The sequence below is a fragment of the Agelaius phoeniceus genome, chromosome 30 (genome assembly GCF_051311805.1).
Source record: "Agelaius phoeniceus isolate bAgePho1 chromosome 30, bAgePho1.hap1, whole genome shotgun sequence".
NCBI lineage: Eukaryota > Metazoa > Chordata > Aves > Passeriformes > Icteridae > Agelaius > Agelaius phoeniceus.
In genome coordinates, this window is record NC_135294.1 from 5,351,619 (window position 1) to 5,372,687 (window position 21,069).

Consider the following 21,069-nt stretch of genomic DNA (forward strand, 5'->3'; position numbering starts at 1 on the left):
ACAGAGCCCTGGCTCCCCATGGCATTCCAGGGGCAATCCCAAAATCCCATCCAGCTCCTGGAGCCCACATGCTCACCACACTGATGGGGCTCTACTTCAGTTTTAAGGCATTGATGAAATAATTAAAACATTTATTTTGCTCTTCTCAGAGCTGTTCAGTTGGTGAGACAGGAGCAGAGCAGGTTGAGCTAAAGGCTGAGGGTTTAAATGCACATTTCTCTTGCATTTCATGTTATTTTTGCTCACGTAACTCTGAGTTCAGCCCAGTGAAGTGAAACACCCTGAAGTTACATCCTTGGACTGAGAACAGCCTCCTTCCTTAAGGAAGAAATTAAATGCAAATCCTTCTTCATTTTCCTTTCACGCTTGGTTTTTTTGCAGCAGAAAAAAACAGTGCAGGGTTATTAATGCTGCAGGTTGCAGGATTGACCTTGGCTTTGACAAAAAGCCATTTTCAATTTTTCACCCTGAAGGACTTTGGAAAATCTCTGTATGAATAAGTTTATTATTTTAACAGTAATAATATGGGATACTGTGCTGCGTGATACGAAAATTGGGGTATCCTGTGAATTTTAGCAGCTGAGCCAACACACCTTGGGTTTGAAATTCCCTTTACAGCCAAAGCATTCTCAAATGCTGGCCTTGAGCAGACTGAAGGCCTTGCTGTGACCTCTGGTGTTTGGGACTACTGGTAATGACAATAATTTGGGAATCTTTTCGTGGTCCCCCGATGAAAGCGAATGTGTGATTACAGATTTGAATTAATTATGTTGCCCTGGAGTTAAGTGAGATGCCAAAGGCTGAGTGAGTTCCCCAGGGGTGGTGACAGAGCTGAAAATAAACAAAATAAAGCACAAAACTTTTCACCTCTGTGCCTTCCCCTCAGGGTTGTTGTGTCTGGACCCCAGAGCCTGAGGGAAGAGGCTTTTCCATGGGAAATGTGCGGCCAGTGGAGAGCTCCAGAGTCCTCAGGGAAGTTTTATGAACACACTCCTGTAAATCCACCCTTTTTATACACTTGGGGTGACCAATTAGAGCAAACAGCCCGGTGATGAACTGCTGTAATTAGAGAAAATCAGCCAATCCACTAATTGGAGGCACAATCCATCCAGAGAATTTATATATTCAACCGCCCAAGGACTTGCAGGAATTTCAAGGGGGAAGCCAAGGAATTGTTTTCTTTCCCTTTGCATGGAGAAGAAGGATGTGGAAGCCTAAGGGTCTGGAACTGGTACAAAGGTGAATTTTGGATGCACTTTTCTTCCTTCTTAAAGCAGCCACAGTTCTTGGGATGACACCTCAGAACCTCCTGGAAAGGAATTTTTGTTCGGTTTGCGACCCAGTGGAATTCCTGGCGTGAGCTTAAACAGGTTGTGACAAATACCAGGTGTTGATGTTCAATGTTTTTCCCCCAGATATACTTGAAACATTATTTTCCCAGCAGCAATGATAATAGTTAATTATTATTTAACTTGGTTCTGTATTAGTTATTACTGTAATTGATCATTTGGCATAAATAAGCTCTTCATTTGCATTCCTGCAAAATTTTTGTGCCTATCCTTAACAGGAGTAAAAAAAAAAAAAATGCAGGGAAGCAGAGGTGGTTGTGCTTAGCTGCAGTTATTTTTGACACAGTGTATAATTATGTCTGTAATTCCATTTAGCACATGTGAATGCAGTAAATGAGATAAATACAGGAGTGGCTTCCCCTGTACAAGTATCCCAGCCTCCTGACTGGCATGGAAAAGATGGAATTTTCACTCTTCCACATTTGTGCTCTACCCTACAAGAGCCCATTTCCACAATAAATTGAATTACTGCTTTAAGTACAAGTGAAAAGTGGCCTGATGGATGGTGCTGGAATGGGGCAGTTTGGGGAAGGTTCTTCCTGTAATTCTTCAAACATTTGTGCAAAGCAAAACTTCTCAAAGTGGGAAAAACCTGAGGAGCTGAAGCCTCAAGTAGCACAGGGCGTTTTTGTGTTGATTTTCCAATGGAAGCAGAATTAGGAAAGTGCCCAGCACTGGCCCAGGGTTTATTTGAGGCTTGTGAGCTAATTTGACTGACCTTATTCAGTGCCTCATCCCACACCCAGTTCCATTTAAATCAGAAGCAGAGCAGGGGCATTTAAAGCTTTTTTTTTTTTTTCCTGATATATTTATTAGTGCTGAAACACTTACATCATCATTCTCTTTGTCCTTGCTTCGAGCCCATGCAAAGTTCCCCATGAAAATACACAAAGTTTTGGAGAGATTCGTGCTCTTCCATATTTCTCTCATTCCCTGGGCAATATTTTGTGTTTATTTTGCCCTCCCTGTTTCTGATGTGCATCTGCAGAGAGCAGCGAGCAGCCATCCAGTGGGGGCTGGATCTGATTTTAGGAAGAGTTATGCAAACACATTTTTTCCCTGTTTACCCAGCAAGGTTTGAGTTGCACTGACTTTCCCTACAAAGCAAAGAGGAAAGCAGCATGGGGATAAAAAGAGGAGGGATGATAAAAGTGCCATTTTTCCTCTTAAGAACAAAGCAGTTTTACACTTTGCCACAAACCCCTGCTTGGTAATAAATTTAGGATGATTTAGGAGCGCTTTAGATTTTTTTTAGGGGTGGATTGCAGGATTTCTGCAGCTGTGCAGTTTCTGTAGAGCTTTGAATAAATGAAATATTATCTCAGCTATTGTCCTCCATTACTGAACTATCAGAGCCACTCTTAACCTTTAATGTTCTTACTCTGACAACAGCCCTGGGACTCAGGCAAGTTCTATTATTCCTTTCACACATGAAGAACTGAGGAACAAAGAGGCTCAGAGTGAGATTTTCTTCTCAGGCTGCTTGCCTTGGTTTGAGTGAGAACTCTCATCTCAGTCTTTTTCTGCACAGAAGTTTATTGGTGGTGCACTATTAATTGGGGCAACACCTGAAGCCCTTTTAAAAAAATAATTAGGAAGGCCAGGATGCAAGTCTGAAGCCAGAGGAAGTGAAATTATTTTGCTCTGTGTGGAATGTTCTGGTTGAAGTCACTGAAATTAAAATTATTTCTTTTTAATACGTTGTATGGATTCTCTTTGCAGAAAGTAAATAGAGTCTGAACTGGTTTTTAGAGGAACTAATTTGGATTTGGGGGATTATGTGATGTGATGTGATGTGGTGACTGGAATAACAAATTGGTGCCTTTTCCTTTGAAATATGAAATAATCCAAAGCGATTTTTCAAAATATAAGAAGGGGGAATTGAGGAAGTTTAAAAGCAGAGGTGATTCCCCCATTGTACCACCAGGACTGTAGGGGAAAACCCTCCCACTGCCCCAGTTCCCAGGTGTCCCAAACCCTTCTGGGCTGGGCCCAGAGTGCCTGAACTCCCCTGAGATCGGCTGGGCTGGATTAATCCAAATTCCCAATTCTGCCAGATTTGGGCTCCTGGCCTACAAAAAGGACCTGGGGAGCTGCCCCCAGCCCAGAGCCTTCCCCAGCTCCCTCAAACCCCATCACAAATGCAGGAGTCCTCCCTCTGGGCCCCAAAATCGGACTGGATTCCCCGTGGAGCCCCCATTCCAAGTGGGATTTCTCTGAACTGACAAACTCCATACCCAGCTGAAGGATTTCATGGTATGGCTTGGATTTCGTGCCTGGTTTTGACCCAGAAACCAGAAAGCTCTGGTGTGGAGCTGGGTATGGAGTTTATGAGTTAGGAGAAATCCCACTTGGAATCAGGGCTCCACTGGGAATCCACTCAGATTTTGTGGGTGGCTCCAAACTCGGATTTCTGCTCCAACCCATGCTGGAGCTCTGCTGATCAAGTCACTAATTTGCCTTTACCTTCCTATATATCCACAGGAGAAAAAAGAAAAAAAAGATTAAGATTGGGAATTGATTTCTTTATTTGCTTTGAGACCCACTGATAAATGTTGTAACCATTGCCTATTTATATTTTACCTATATATATATATATATATATATATATATATATATATAGGTAAAATAAATAAATAAAATTATTATAAATAAATAAAAAATATATATAAGTGTGTATATATATTGGTGTGTATATATATATATATAGGCAAAATATAAATAGTATAGGTAAAATATAAATAATTATCTATATTACCAATATATAATTATATATAGGTATAATATATAATTATTTATATTTTAATATATATTTATATTATTATAAGTTAATATATTATATTATCGTTTTATCATTATATATTATTGTATATTTATATTTATATATAATTTATATTTTGAATATATTTACACTGAATAATCACACAAGCAGATGTTAAATAATCAATTCCACAATCATTAATTCTTATGGCTGAGGGTTTTGGTTTTTTTTAAGGGATTCTAAGACCAAGTCTTGGATTGCTAAATTTCCTGCTCTTTCTGTAAATTTGCAGATTGCTGTAAATGTTCTTGGCGATGATTTTACCTTCACGAACCTGAGCGTTTCCAGGCACAAAGCTTCATTTTCTTGGCAGGAATGAGGGAAATGTCAGGGAAATGCGTCCTGCAGGTCACTCAGGGATGACTTCACCCCCGCTGCCGCCGCCGTGACTCCGGTGCAGATGAGCCCCTGGATGGCAAGCAGGTGATGGAATGTCCCGGTGAGAAAGATTTTCGGTTTGTTTCATGGGGCTTTCCTTGAATTTCAGATCAATCTGACGGTGGAGGCAAGGCCAAGCTGCTTTTGCCCGGGAGAAGTTAAAATGCTGATAATCTCGGCTGGTTTTTATCAGTGGAGATAAGAGGATTGTCTTCATTAACGTTTGTTCATTTTCTCTTTCATTTGCAGCCCCTTTTGAGATGCTGAAACCCAAGTTTCTCCTTACAGCCTATGCAAATAACCCACAAACAGATCGTTTCCTGTGGGAACTCAGCACATCGCTCCTGATGTCCAGAGATGCCAGGAGAACCCTTGGCGGTCTCAGAAACCCTGGAATGTTGCCAAGAGTGCTTGGTGGCTTGATTTTGATCCATCCACAGAAGTGACAGCAGTTTGAGGACATGAGAATCACTTTAGAGTGAAGGGTGTAAAAGGGACACATTTAGAGGGTGAAATATAAACTTTAAGGTTTTTGGTACAGGGGGGTTATGGAGACAAGATGGAGGGATCAGGGCGTGTCTCGTCCTTCTTCTTTCTTCTTCTTGTCCTCCATCTCCTGTGGTGATGTTGGCACTTGGGGATTGGTTTATGGTGAGGGTGCACTTGCTAACACGGGTGAAAAGTATTGGAAAATAAAGGTAAATATCATGTACGTAGATTTTAGTATAAAAAGACATGACCGCCCCGTGGGTGGTCAGAGTGCCCTTGGCTGCCTTGCAGATCAGACCTCTGCTGGGCAGACAGAAAATTTTGTAGATAAGAAACAATAAACAATCTGAAGATGGAAAAGCTGAAGAGTCCAGACTCGTCCTTTGAAACGCGCGCCACCCAAGAACCGCCCTACCCGTGTCGGGGCAGAGACAGACAGACAGACAGACCCGACAGTTTTCCATCCAGGTTCTATTCCTTGCTCTTTCTTCTGCACTTCCCAGCTGCTGTGTAACTTGAGTTACACCACAGAAATGACAGAAATTTTATCATTTATTTTTCAGAAAACTAACTCTCCTTAAGTTATATGTTGCATTTCATCCAGGCCCATGGCAGGGGTTTGGAACAAAATGATATTTAAGGTTCCTTTCCAACCCCAGACCAGTCTGTGATTTATGGTTCCGTGGGTAAATGCAGCAAAATTTCACTTGAACGCTTTTGTTAGCACAGCCAGAGCCCAGCAAAGGTTGGATGTGCAGCCTGCACGCTGTGTCAGATTTGTTTCCTTGGGTGGCAAGGTCATCAAACATCATCTGTTGGCTCCAGGTGAGGTGGGAGATGCTGTGAAGGTAAATAAAACCAAACCCCCTCCCTGCTCCCCACAGAAAGCACCCAGAGCCTCCTGCCTGACAAACTGCAGAAACGCAATCAGGCTGGCTCAGCCCTCGGAGAAGAATGGGGTTGTTAAATCCCAGATTAAAGATAGGCAATTGGTGATTTTATCTCTCTCACAGACAAGATCCAATTTAGCTGATAGGGAGCTGAACCTGGAGAGAATTCTGTGGGTTGCTTTATTTCCCCCAGAAATGCATCGCTGATGTTTAATTTGCAAAACGTGTCCTTGCCGCGTTCCTTTTCAACCCTTTTACCTGTCAGGAAAATCATGGGGAAAATGAGGAAATAACCTGTTGTGTTTTATTCAGCTCCTGTGAGCAGCCTGGCCTTGGGAAAGGTCAGCTCCAGCCACAGGTGCCTAATTCCAGAAACTTCCAATGGGCTTAAACCCTGCTGGATTTGCTGGAGGTTCTGCACCACGTGGATGATTTTCCTGGTTTTTTTTTAAATATCTCCTGCAAAATGGAGCTTCCAAAGGACACCTGTAACCTGCAAACTCACCAGGCTTCCCTAGAGCTCCCTCTGTTCTCTGGTTTTGCAGCAGAGCTGGGCAGGAAGAAGAAAATAAAATGGTTTTTGTAGAGCACGAGAGCCTGGGAAATGTAGTAGAAATCGTACAAATAAAAGGATTAATTTTAATATTTTTTTTTTTGGTCTCAGCAGTGAGAAATGGGATTTGCCAGTGCAGTTTTCCTGCTTGTCAAGATTTGAGTGATATTTTAATGTATTTGAGCTTTCTCTGAAGGGCTGAAGCCTCACAGGAGCCACGCCATTGTTTTCCAGGTGTTCAGTAACTGAGGGATCTCAAAGCTGCTTTCATTTCAATCTCAATTACGGTTTCCATATTCTCAGAATCTTTTGCCAGGCAATCCCATTGATAAGGATTTCCTGTTCCATCTTCCCCAACAGCTGCCCCATCTCTGGACGTGTCCAAGGCCAGGTTGGGTCAGTGTGGCCCAGAGCAGCGTTGGAATAAGAGGAGTTTTCAGGTCCCCATCCTTCCACTGGGACCTTTCTTTGGGACAACAAAGCTGTTGGAGAGCTGGATGCTGGTAATCCTGCAAGGTAAAAAAATCCCAGGTTCGGGTCTTTGTGCTACTGAGATTTCAATTTGAGATTTGAATTTGAGATTTGAATCTGAGATTTGAATCTGAGATTTGAATTCGAGATTTGAATCTGAGATTTGAATCTGAGATTTGAATCTGAGATTTGAATTCGAGATTTGAATCTGAGATTTGAATTTGAGATTTGAATCTGAGATTTGAATTTGAGATTTGAATCTGAGATTTGAATTCGAGATTTGAATCTGAGATTTGAATCTGAGATTTGAATCTGAGATTCGAATCTGAGATTTGAATTCGAGATTTGAATCTGAGATTTGAATTTGAGATTTGAATCTGAGATTTGAATCTGAGATTTGATTTGCAAACCCCTCACAGCCCAGGCGCATCCAAGTCCATGTCCAGATCCTGGCTGGATTTGTACTTCCTTCACAAAATAAATAATCCCCTCTTTCTAACCACCTTTTTTAGGTACATTCATGCAGCACCTCACATTTTTTTGTCTCTTGAAAGAGGAATTTTCAGAGCCTGGAGAATGAGGGCTCTGGCCTGGCTTTGATGGATGGTCCCTTTATCCAGGGCTGTGCTGGTACTCGTGCACACAACATCCAAAGTATCGCACACATTTTCCAATTGAATGGCTCTCCTCAGTGAAGAAAATCCATATTCTCTGCTCAACAATGTGGACCAAAAGTCGAATAAACAGTAAAAAAATAAATGGAGTAACCAGGGATTAGCAGACAGTGCATTATGTTGATTACCCACATTGTCTTCAGCTTAATAAATTCTATTTTGCTGTAAGTCAGCTCAATTGTGTGTGAAAATAGAGAAGGTGGAAAATGAGACTGAACAAGAGGGTTAAATGACAGTGTGCAGTTCCAGAGGCAATTAAAAACCAAAAACTCCAGCCCTTGAGGAGCAGAAAAAGAGGAGGTTTTGAAGTGTAAAATAAAAGACACAATTCTGTGTTAATGTGGGAAGTTAAAATTGTGTGTCCAAGGCTCTTCATTAAACCTACACCAAGGCAGAACTTTTTACTTGCAAGCCTAAAGATGGGCGAAGAGGATGGAGCAGGGATTTCAAGCCATGATTTTGGAATCCCACTCACTGCACCCAGATTAAAATCCCTTGGATTTGCCATCAGTGCTCTGTCCTCAGTGGGACCCTCCTGGGTCTAAGAACAACCTTGCAATAAAGTTTCTCGTGCTTTTTTATGTGGATAATTCTTGTTTTTGCATTCTTTTCTGGAGGAGGAATTTGATGGACTCTTGGTTTGTCCAGTGTCATTGAGAGGTGGCACTGTCACCCTCCAGTCCACTGTCACTTCTGTAAATCTATAAATGTTGGAGTCAGAAATTAAAATTAAAATTGAAATTGAAATTGAAATTGAAATTAAAATTGAAATTAAAATTGAAATTGAAATTAAAATTAAAAATAAAATTGAAATTAAAATTGAAATTAAAATTGAAATTAAAATTAAAATTGAAATTAAAATTAAAATTGAAATTGAAATTAAAATTAAAATTAAAGCTAAAAGTGCTTTTTTCCCTTGAGAGAGCTGCGTGTGCATTGTTTTATTTTGTGTCCTACAGCAACACCTCACCAGGTGTTTTCTGTGCATGGGATCCGGGATATTCCCAAATATGGGAATATTAGGGATAAAAAACAAACAGAAAATGACCAAAAATGGCCAGAACAGTTTTAATTCTGCCAAAATCTCTCCAAAAGTGAGTGATAGAAACATGAATTTCCTTCTGCTGCGAGTTCCAGCTTCCCAGGAGACAAAAGTGCTCCCATGTGGAGATGCCCGAGTGTCTCCCTGCTCCTCCAAGTCCTTCCCAGCCTCCTGATGTGGGATTTTTCCTGGGGGTGCGGAATTGGGAAGGTGGAAACAGCTGAGGAGGGGACAATTCCCTGCCCTGGGCAGGGGAAGGGTGGTGGTGGCTGAGGCAGGGGTGACACCGGTGAGGGCCCAGGGAGCCAGAGCCCTGTGAGGAGCATTGAACTGTGGAGCTCTGCAGGCAGAAAAATCCCTTCAGATCTTCCTGTGCCTCCTGCAGGCCTTTGTCTCTCCCTTTTTCCTTCAAAGCTGCGATTTTCCTTTGTGTTTCTCTTTTTTTTTCTCCTTTTTTTCCCCCTTCCCTGCTCAGCAAAGGCTCTCCTGGAAGCCAGGGCTGAACTGGGCAGGCTCAGCCAGGCCGGAGCTCAGTGCCTGCAATTTTCCTTTGTGCTTTTCTGGTTCTTTTCTCCTTTTTTCCCCCTTTCCCTGCTCAGCAAAGGCTCTCCTGGGAGCCAGGGTTGAACTGGGCAGGCTCAGCCAGGCCGGAGCTCAGTGCCTGCAATTTTCCTTTGTGCTTTTCTGGTTCTTTTCTCCTTTTTTCCCCCTTTCCCTGCTCAGCAAAGGCTCTCCTGGGAGCCAGGGCTGAACTGGGCAAGCTGAGCCAGGCTGGAGCTCAGTGCCTGCAATTTTCCTTTGTGCTTTTCTGGTTCTTTTCTCCTTTTTTTCCCTCCTTCCCTGCTCAGCAAAGGCTCTCCTGGAAGCCAGGGCTGAACTGGGCAGGCTCAGCCAGGCCGGAGCTCAGTGCCTGCAATTTTCCTTTGTGCTTTTCTGGTTTTTTTCTCCTTTTTTCCCCCTTTCCCTGCTCAGCAAAGGCTCTCCTGGAAGCCAGGGCTGAACTGGGCAGGCTCAGCCAGGCCGGAGCTCAGTGCCTGCAATTTTCCTTTGTGCTTTTCTGGTTCTTTTCTCCTTTTTTCCCCCTTTCCCTGCTCAGCAAAGGCTCTCCTGGGAGCCAGGGCTGAACTGGGCAGGCTCAGCCAGGCCGGAGCTCAGTGCCTGCAATTTTCCTTTGTGCTTTTCTGGTTCTTTTCTCCCTTTTTCCCCCTTTCCCTGCTCAGCAAAGGCTCTCCTGGAAGCCAGGGCTGAACTGGGCAGGCTCAGCCAGGCCGGAGCTCAGTGACTGCAATTTTCCTTTGTGCTTTTCTGGTTCTTTTCTCCTTTTTTCCCCCTTTCCCTGCTCAGCAAAGGCTCTCCTGGAAGCCAGGGTTGAACTGGGCAGCTCAGCCAGGCCGGAGCTCAGTGCCTGCAGGATAAACTGCTGGATTCCTATTCCAAATGAATTCCCAGCGCAGCCAGCACGTGGGAATATCCTCATCAATGCTTTCATTTCCCCTGGAATATCACAAATATTCCGAGTGTGAACAACAAAGACCCCGACACACCCAAAGTGATCCATCACTTTTGGGGAAATTGCCTGGATAGACAGGAAAAAACCCAAAAAACCCCACTGCTCCCTGCGCTGCTTTTCTTAGCCCTGTTTTATTGTTTCTACTTAATGAACTGGCAAATAAATTATAAAAATATGGTGTACAAGCCCATTCCTTATTAATTCCATATTTGCTGCAAGGGGGTTGCATTTTGAGCATTAATGAATCAAGGAGATGGAAAAGCCTGGTGATTTAATTGCACAATTACCATTGCTGTAACATTTGTTTTAAGGATGTGACAAAGTTAATGGAAGTTTTATTTATTTATTTCAAGTGATCTTCAAGTAATATTTGGATTTTTTTTTAAATGTTTGTTTTATTTTGTTTTATTTCCTGTCTCTGGCTCCTTTATTTTTTTAAATTATTATTCATCTGAACCAAAAAAGGAGATAATTATTTCTACATATCTCTATATTCTAATTATTTCTGTAGATTTCTGTAATTATTAATTACAGAATTTCTAATTATTTCTGTAAATTTTCCATCATTTTCTGTATAAACTTTTAACACTTCATCCATTTTGATGTTTGAAGCTTCCCCAGTGAAACAAATCCTTAAAATGGGGTTTGAATAAAATTCCCTGCTGAAAAAAATGAAGAATTCACCAAGGAAGGAAACATCTCCCATTAATCCTGGGAGTGGAGGAGACATTATTGTTATTAATTCCAGTAATTAGCAGGAAAACATAACAAATTACTCCTAATAAGCCTTTCAGACAGGATTTTCTTTTAATCACCAGGCTCATTTCTATTTATTTTTATATTTTCACCAGCTGAACTTGGCATTATCTGCACACTCTGCAATGACCTTTATTTGTTTGCTGACAGAAACAGCCCAGAGGTTGAAATCAAAGTGATTTGGGGTTAATTTATTTTAATTTAACAGTCAGGACAAAATAAGAGATAAAGGTATTTTGGTTTTTTCAGTTTGTGGATGGATTTCCACTCTCTCCATGCATTTCTTCCTTAATTCTTCCAAAGATGGGAATATTTAAATATATAAATATTTATTTATAGATTTTTGACTTTCTGACTATTTATATTATATTTATTATATATTTAAATATATAAAAATATAAATACAAATATTTATAAATATGTAAAAAACAAAAAAAAAAACCTTATTTTTTTCAAGGAAAGGTAAATCCACACCAGCCCTTTTTAGTAACTTTGACACCTCAAAATGGTCTCTAAATGTGACATTTTTAGGGATTTCCTCCTCCAGGGGTGTTTTGGATGATGGAGAATCCTTCACAATTCCGAGGCAGACACTGCACGGGTGTTTTTAGCCCACCTGAAAGTTTTATTTCATTCATTCTTGTGGGAGCTGCAGCTCTTCCAACCTGCAGGATCTTCCTCCCAGAGAGGATCTTCACATCCGAATCTTCGCCAAAACTCAGCTGGGATTGAATTATTTTTTTTTCTTTTTAAATAAAATTTAATTTAGAAATTATAAATTTATAATTTTATAAATAAATAAAATAATATTATATTTATAAAATTATAAATAAATTATAAATTTATAATTTTATTATATTATATGATATAAAAAAATAGAGGGAGAGAAGGGGAAACTTGGGGCAATTGCAGAAGATATTGGAAAGAAAATTCTTTCCAATTTTCTTTTGGAAAAAGAAAATTTTCCAAAATTTTCCAAAAAGAAAATTTTCCAAAATTTTCCAAAATTTGGATCTCCAAGTAGGGAATTTTCATAAGTGCTGTGGCTTTTTCTCTTGTGGGCTTTGGGTTAAAAAATCCCATTTTTGGAAATGGGGTTTGATTCCTTCCCTTGCTCTTTTGGCAGTTTCCATTCAGTTTAAGGCTCCTGAGTACAAACACAACCAGGAATTGTTTTCTTATTTTGATTTCAATCCTTTTTGGAATAAATAATTGGCTGCAAAATCTTTTTTGGAACTTGAAACCAGTGCAGGGAAAGGAACCTTGAGCTGCTGCTTCCCAGCTCTTGCCTTAACCAGCAATCACTTATTTTAATCCAATTTCCTCACATGTAATGAGAGTATTTTTAAGTATCTTTAATTTTTTTTGCAAGGGCAGAGCTGCAAAAATTTTTTGCAGGGCTCATTAATAAAATTTGTGCCCGTGTGTGTCTTCACAACCCAATGTTGCTAATTCAGATTTTCCATGGGCTCTAATTCAGATTTTCCATTGGTTCTAATTCAGATTTCCCAGGGGTTCTAATTCAGATTTCCCATGCGTTCTAATTCAGATTTTCCATTGGTTCTAATTCAGATTTCCCATGGGTTCTAATTCAGATTCCCCAGGGGTTCTAATTCAGATTTTCCATTGGTTCTAATTCAGATTTTCCATGGGTTCTAATTCAGATTTTCCATGGGTTGAGTTCTTTTCTTTTGGGTCACTTTCTTTTTTTTTTTTTTTTGTTTGTTTTTCTGTTGTTTTGGGTCAGTTTTAGGTCACGATCTGACCATAAATTTTTGCTGTGCATTACAGAAAAAAAGAGAACATTTTCATCCAGGAGGTTCAAGAGCTGACCTGGAATATTTAAAAAATCAACTTTGCCTTGAACTCCACAGTTTGAGCTGCTCCTGCTGTTCCTTACAATGGGAATTTTGTCTCCTACTCCCTCTTACATTTTTTCCTGTGATTTATTTATAAGGCAGAATTCGATATTTTCTCTTCTTCCACTCGCTTAAATCTCTTCCTTTTCTCTCCCACGTTCCACCAAAACTCCTCTAAATTCAGAGCTTTTGTTTCCAAACCTGCAGCTGCCTCTTCCTTCTATTCCAGGCATCACCTGAGCACCCCAAATTTTATATATTTTTTTTTTCAGCATGGAGAGAACCAGTTCTGCAAAGGGTTAGAAAACCTCTAAGGTATTTGGGCCGACCTGGAAAGAGTTAATGTGTGGTCACAGCTGCCAAAGCTGAGCCATCTGCTGGGTTCAAAGTTGATTAAGTATCACTGCTTTTAAATTAATAAAGGCTCTGTTAGAAGAGTAATTGGAAGTTGCATAAAATATGGATTTAAGACTTGGGTATGGAGCATATATTTGATAAGAGCTTTAGACTATTTCTATAAAAAGTTCCACTTTTGTGATTACTGCGGCTTTGAATTCTGTAGCGTTTGTGGCCTAATCCCATCTAAAGATTAGGATTAGGATTAGTAGCACAGCATTATTCCCGAGCTCCCCGTTATTAAACACTGCCAGGGGAGGTTTGCCCTTCGGGAGAGGAGCTCCGAGCCCTGGGAAACGCAGGCTCCCTTTGTTTCCCGGATTTCGGGGGGATCGCCCTGATTCCATCAGGACCATGGACAGCGGGAGGGAATGGAACGGGAACGGGAACTGCCCAGCAAGGCTGGAAACGCAGCTCAGTTCCACCCCAGCTGGGAGTGGGGCGGTGTTTGAGGGTCCACAGGATGAGGGAAGGGATGAGAATTTGACTCCACGTTGCACAAGGCTGATTTATTATTTTATTACATTATTATATCAAAAGAAAATTATATATTAAAACTATACTAAAGAAAGAGAGACATTGATCGGATGCTGAGCACAAGAACCCTGAGTGTCTGAGTTCTTGTGAGAAATGTCAGAATTCTGGAGTGGTTTGGGTGGGAAGGGACCTTAAATCATGATTAAAATCTCTCTGTCGCAGACACATTTTATGGAAAATCCTTTCCTTGGGATTTTTCCTCCTGAGAAGCTGAGAGGCCCCAGGAACAAAATGTAAATATTGATTATCTGCTGCTGTGGAATGCAACAGGTGCATCTGGGGTTGGGCTCATGTGGTTGTTTCTAATTAATGGCCAATCACAGCCCAGCTGGCTTGGACTCTGTCTGAGCCACAAACCTTTGTTACTATTCTATTCTATTCTATTCTATTCTATTCTATTCTATTCTATTCTATTCTATTCTATTCTATTCTATTCTTAGCCAGCCTTCTGAGGAAATCCTTTTCTTCTATTCTTTTAGTACAGTTTTAATGTAAAATATATCATAAAATAATAAATCAGCCTTTTGAAACACGGAGTCAGATCCTCGTCTCTTCCCTCATCCTCAGACCCTTGTGAACACAGTCACATCTCTACATTTTTACATTTTTACATTTTTACATTTTTACATTTTTACATTTTTACATTTTTACTGCTGCTCTGTGTTTAATAATCTTTGCTCTGAGGCAGTGAGTCCTCAATATTGGCAACACACGCTTGCAAAATTGATCTCTGTTCTTCTGGTGGACAAAATCCCACCAGCTCTGAGACACAAAAGTCATGGAATAGGGTTGGAAGGGACCTGAAAAATCATCCAGGGCCACCCCTGCCATGGCAGGGGCACCTCCCATTGTCCCAGGGTGCCCCAAGCCCCATCCAGCCCAGCTTTGGACACTTCCAGGTCTCCAGGGGCATTAAAAATCCTTCCAGTAGAAGTCGTCCCTTATTCCACTTTTTATTTTCAGGTGTGTGGAAGAGCTTCAGTAAATGATTTTGGGTCCTGAATATGAAACCCACATCCATGAGAGCTCTCCCAGGACTAGGAGTGCTCATCCTGCAATGCTCTGACAGGCAGGAGAAAGTCACCCCTCATTTTGTTGTTGTGTAGCAGCACTGGTCAAACATTTTATAACTTATTTTAGGTGATTTAATCCCATTAACATGCAGCTAATTTAGCATGACACGAGCTGTAGCTGTGCAGCTCTGGCTTTGTTCATTAAATCCAACATTAAGTCATTGTTCTGACACCCCAAAGAGGTACAATCAGCCAGTGATTAATTAGCACCGGGATGTCAGGCTCTAATAATTGACCAAAGTTTATCTTGTCAGAAACGGCCTTTTGGTGAATTTTATGCACTCAGTGAAACGGAAAACACAGCCCTGGAAGGCAAGGGCAGATCTCAGGGGGCACCTGCAGGGTTTGTGTGCCAGGGACATCCTCCAGGGCTTCCTGCAGCTGCCACAGCTCCGGCAGCACCTTCCCACTGCTCCCTTAGGAAAGATGAGTTTGGTTTTGTGAGGAAAAACTGTTTGCTGTGATGTCGTCTTCTTCTGTGCTTCCTGATCTCCTCCTGTGTTTCCTGATCTCCTATTTCTGTTTCCTGACCTCCTATTTCTGTTTCCTGATCTCCTCCTCCTGTGCTTCTTCATCTCCTTCTGTGCTTCTTGATTTCCTTCTTTTTTTTCATTTTGTGAGGAAAAACTGTTTGCTGTGATCTCGTCTTCTTCTGTGTTTCCTGATCTCTTCCTGTGCTCCCTGATCTCCTCCTGTGTTTCCTGATCTCCTCCTGAGTTTCTTGATCTCCTATTTCTGTGCTTCCTGATCCCCTCCTGTGTTTCCTGACCTCCTCTTTCTGTGCTTCTTGATCTCCTCCTCCTGTGCTTCCTCTATTTTTCCTGAGAGATCCATTAATAGTTTAAGCAGAGGAACACGAGGCAGCATTTGTTGGATCACAGCTCAAGTGGCCTTTTCATTATGGGCTTCGTCTGCCACCACTGACAGAAACAAGGGCCAGGACTGAGCTGAATTGGCTCTTATTGACCAAACACCAGCCTGGCAGGGCTGCAACAAAAAAAATTACTGAATTACTGATTTTTTATTAAAAAATAAAAATATAAGGTCTGCTGAGGACAAGATAATACCTAAGAACCTTCATCCCTGAAAGATCAACGTTTTTCCATTGGTTATAGGTGTAGAAAGTTCCCGTATTTATGCACATTGCCAGGTTTCCAAATGCAGAAAATGCCCAGGGAAGGAATTCCAAGGAATCCTCTCCCTCATGGAAAGAAAGTTCCCATATTTCTGCACATTGCCAGGTTTCCAAATGCAGAAAATGCCCAAGGAATGAATTCCAAGGAATCCTGGAAAGAAAGTTCCCGTATTTGTGCACATTGCCAGGTCTCCAAATGCAGAAAGTGCCCAGGGAATGAATTCCAAGGAATCCTGTCCCTCCTGGAAAGGCTGCCAGGGCTCCAGTCCCTCACCTTGCAGAGCTCAGAGAGGCAGCAGCTCCAGGTCTGTCCCCAGGCTGTGAAATCTTGATTTGTTCGTGGCTACAAACCCTTGAAAGAAACATCATTACCACTGGAGTTTGCTTTATGAGCCTTGAGTCAAGTTTGGATTGTTAGAGGGGTTTTATGGATGTCTCCAGCACGAGCAGCGAGCCCGGGGTTGGGATTGCAGTGCCACTCGTAAAAGGCAGGTATTTACTCCTCTCCCTGCTCCCATCACCTCATAAACTGGGCTCCCCTGACCTGAGGTGTAGTTAAGATTTAAAGGTGACAAATCCCAGGAGCAGGAGGCTCGGAGCAGTTCCCAGCCTGGCAAAGGCGCCCGGGAAACACAGAAAGAGACCAAGAGGCACAGGGGGAGATCAGGAAACACAGGAGGGGACCAGGAAGAGCAGAAAGAGGAGATCAGGAAGCTCTGAGCTCAATAATGGAGCTCTGAGCGTTGTTTTGAGGCTCACAAGCAGGGATTGTATTTGAAATAAGCAAGCATTGTTTAACCAAAGGTACCTGTGCTTGTAGTGGTTGGATGGAACCACTGTCAATATAGAATATATATTATTCAGATATAAATACTGTCAATGTGCTTTTGCTTTGTGGGATTGGTCAAAACACTTATAAAGTGAGTTATAACATTGAGTTCTTGGTCTGCTACCTGGGATGTGAGCTGCTGGCATCTTCCCATTGTCATAACCATGGAATAGTTATAAAATAAATAAAATAAAACAGCCCAAGGCACATTCCCAGCAGCCCTGTCCTGCTGGTGGTTTGAACACAGCCCCTGGCCTGTGATACTTCTGAGCCTTCTGCTGTTCACGTTCTTGTCATGAAGTTTCTCACACACTTTTGTGTAAATAATTATCATTTTGCATTCTTTTCTGGAAGAAAAGAAATTCGCTGGGCTGTTGGTTTGTCCAGTCTCATTGGAGAGGTGGCACTGTCACCCTCCAATCCACTGTCACTTTTGAAAGTCTATGAACGTTTGAGTCAAAAATTAAACTTCCCTTCCTTTTTACCTTAGAAGTTCCAGCGTTGTGTTGTTTTATTTCTTGTCCTATTGCAACGAAGAGGAATATTGTTCACACAGAGGAATATTGTTCACACGGAGGAACATTGTTCACACGGAGGAATATTTTTCACACAGAGGAATATTGTTCACATAGAGGAATATTGTTCACACAGATGCCTCAAAGGTGTTTCTCTTAGGTCATTTGGAGCTGTTTGATAACTCCACAAGGTCTCTGCCAGCCCAGGAATTCAGCTCAGGCAGGGCAGGCACGGGGAGTGCAAATGAAGCCTCTAAAATTACCTTGAGCGAAGCAGGGCTCATCTGACTGGAGGGAAATGCTCCTCTGGCATCACCTTCCCGCCGTGGTGCTAATAAACCATAATTCCAAATGGTTTGTGAGCTGTGTAAATAATGAGTGACCTCCCATTAAGGGCCGCTCCAGGATGAGCCTGGCTGCGGTTTGGGCTGCAGGACCAGGGGCTGATCGTGGTCTGTTCCCAGGGTGATTTACACCATCCTGGCATCCAAAGGGGAATTAAGGGAACATAAATGTGATCTATGCCCACTTTGAGAATCCCTTTCCTGCCTGGGTGTTGAATAAAGGGAGCTCACTGTAAATAAGGCTGAGAAAAATGACATTCAGTGGCTGTTTTGGCAAGAGAATGAAGCTCAGTAATCCTCGGGGGGGGGAGGGCTGGAGCAGAGAAATTTCAGCTCATGAGAAAGGGGACAGGATCCTCACAAGGTATTGAGAGAATAAATTCAACTCTCTTTAGCCAGGTGACCAAAAGCAGCTCCCGGTGCCTTTCCTGCTCAGGAATAGGAAACGTGGGAATGGGAGCCCTGCGCTGGGAAGGATTTCTGGTAGCACTGAACTGAATTTCACGGCCAGAGAGTCACATCTGTGCCATGACAACAACAAAGCTCCCCGTGGTAAAAGCTAAGAAATAAAAGAAAGCAAAAATTCCCCACAGTGAAAATGAAGAAATGAAAGAAACCAAAAAATGCCAAATTCCTGACTGATAAAATACAAAGCAGAACGCAGCACATTGCGAGATGGTTTGATGTCACTGAAATATTTTATGAAAAATCCCTTGGCAAGATTTCTTCTCCTGGGAAGCTTCAGCTTCTCCATGTTTTGCTCCTCTGGAATGGGATTTGGAGAATTGTTTACCCGGCATGTGAATTGTTTTTACTTAATGGCCAATCCCAGTCCAGCTGTGTCAGACTCTGGTCAGTCACGAGTTTTTATTTCTGATGTCTCCTTTCTCTTTCTTTAGTGTAGTTTTAGAATATACTATAGTAAAATATAATATAGTATAGTATAATATAATATAATAAATATAATATAATTAATATACTATAGTATAATATAATATAGTATAATATGATATAATATGATATAATATACTATAATATACTATAATATACTATAATAAACTATACTATACTATAATATAGTATAATATAGTGTACTATAATATAATGTAATATAATATAATATAATATAATATAATATAATATAATATAATATATAGTATAATATAGTATACTATAATATAATGTAATATAATGTAATATAATGTAATATAATGTAATGTAATGCAATGTAATGTAATGTAATATAATGCAATATAATATAGTATAATATACTATAATGTAATGTAATGTAATGTAATATAATATAGTATAATATAGTATAATATGATAATATAATAATATAATATAATATAATATAATATAATATAATATAATATAATATAATATAATATAATATAATATAATATAATATAATATAATATAATATAATATAATATAATATAATATAATATAATATAATATATCAGCCTTCTGAGAACTTGGAGTCAGATTCTCATCTCTCACCTCGCCCTGGCACCCACAACAGTTTTAACCAATGAAGACCCAGCAGATCCCAAGCTCTCCTTCTCAGCCATTCCCAGTAAAAACCAGGCCCAAACTGGGGCTGCAGGGAAGGAGGGATGGAGCAGGCCCACCCCAGCCCTGTACCTGCTGGTTTTTGCCAAGGCAGTTTCCCCCAGTTCCCAGCTGCACCACAAATTCACCTCCAAGAAGCAGAAGAGAGCAGAAGAGAAGGGGGCCACACGCTCAGCAGTGACAGGAATTCCCTGCAGGTGACAAAAAGCAGCTTTTCCATCAGCAGCCTCCTTTTGTGCCTGACTTTGAGGCACATTATCCTTGCAGAAAGTGAAACGTGGGGAACCAAAGAGGGGAAAACAAAGCCCGAAAACAGCACGGAGCAAATCTCCCAGGCTGCCCAACTTCACTGGAGTGGAAGGAGCCGAGCGTGCTGTGGGCTCCGTGCTCTGCCAGGGCAGCAGCTCCCGGCCCACGAGAGGCACAGAGAGCTCACACCAGCTGCACTCGTCCTAAAATGCTCTTAAATCTTCTCCCATTCCCTTCTCCCAGCTCCCTTCCCTCCCACACAGATCCCAGCTGCAGATCCAGGCACTTGGCAGCACCCACCTGAGCGAGGGCTCTGTTTGATGCCTCCCATCCTCCCCGCGTGACGCGGCTCAATCCCACAGCTGCTGCTCCCACGCTTGGAAATCTGCACTGAGATAATCGGGACTGGAGTGCGGGCAGAACCCTCGGGGCTGGACAGAGCACAGGGTGTGCTTCCTCCAGAGGTGTAAGAGCCGAAGTGAGGGATGCAGGACTCCAGGAAGCTCTTCAAAATGCAGTTTATTGTGTACAAAGTGCAGTTTATTGTGTACAAAATGCAGTTTATTGTGTCCAAAATGCAGTTTATTGTATACAAAGTGCAGTTTATTGTATACAAAGTGCAGTTTTTGTACACAAAATGCAGTTCATTCCATCCAAGATGTCATAGCAGTCCAGGGTGGTGGGTGACAGAGCTGTGCCCACAGCTGTCAGCTCCAGCTGCAGGCAGGCCTGCAGACCCTTTGGTTTTGGTTACATTGCATTATTTACTTTTCTTTTGGATACAATGCATTATTTACTTTTCTTTTGGTTACAATGCATTATTTACTTTTCTTTTGGTTACAATGCATTATTTACTTTCCTTTGCTGAGCATCTTCATACAGTAGAACCAATCTATACCTGAACTATTATCTATAGCCAATCATAACTACTATAATTACCATATTCATGTTGGAATATTCATTCACAATCACTCAAAGTCAGTACATTACAGTTTAAGCCAGGAGTTGTTTTTCAGTTTTCTTGCAGAGGAAAATTCTGAGACCTTTTTTCTCCTTGCCACATTTGCTGCCTTGTTTGCCTGTGCTCTCTTCCTGCTTGGTACAAACATCTTCTTGTTTGGGGTGGGTTTATCCTTTGCTCTAAGCCATAAAAACCCCTCCTAACTCACACACCCTTTGCTCCTTGGTTATCCAGTGAGACTGGCTTAGCAATTCTTTTCTTCCATATCAAAACTTGCTTCCATCTCTATTCCTTCATCAGACACCACATTCAAAAATCTTTCTGCCAAGTGCACAAATCTGTGAGACTTTCCTGTCAAACACAGAGGTTATGAAATGATTCAGGCTCATTTGATATTTAACAGCTTTGTTTTACATTTAATATCCCTGGCAGTGCCCAAGGCCAGGTTGGAGCACCTGGGACAGTGGGAGACGCCCCTGACCTGACAGGGGTGGGCCTGGATGATTTTTAAGGTCCTTTCCAACCCAAAACCATTCCATGGCTTTTGTGTCTCAGAGCTGGTGGGATTTTGTGCACCAGAAGAACAAAGATCAATTTTGAAAGTGAGTGTTGCCAATATTAAGGACTCACTGCCTCAGAGCAAAGATTATTAAATACAGAGCA

The 21,069-nt window shown here is 41.4% G+C and overlaps 1 long non-coding RNA gene across 1 annotated transcript in view; it reads left to right on the forward strand.

Annotated features, from left to right (window-relative positions):
• The window catches only part of LOC143696171 (uncharacterized), a 33,033-nt gene extending 27,814 nt beyond the window's left edge, over positions 1-5,219 (forward strand). The window contains exons 2-3 of the long non-coding RNA XR_013185604.1: positions 4,403-4,609; positions 4,798-5,219. This is a non-coding gene — a long non-coding RNA (uncharacterized LOC143696171). The remainder of the gene's footprint in view (positions 1-4,402; positions 4,610-4,797) is intronic.
• Positions 5,220-21,069: the final 15,850 nt, after the last annotated feature.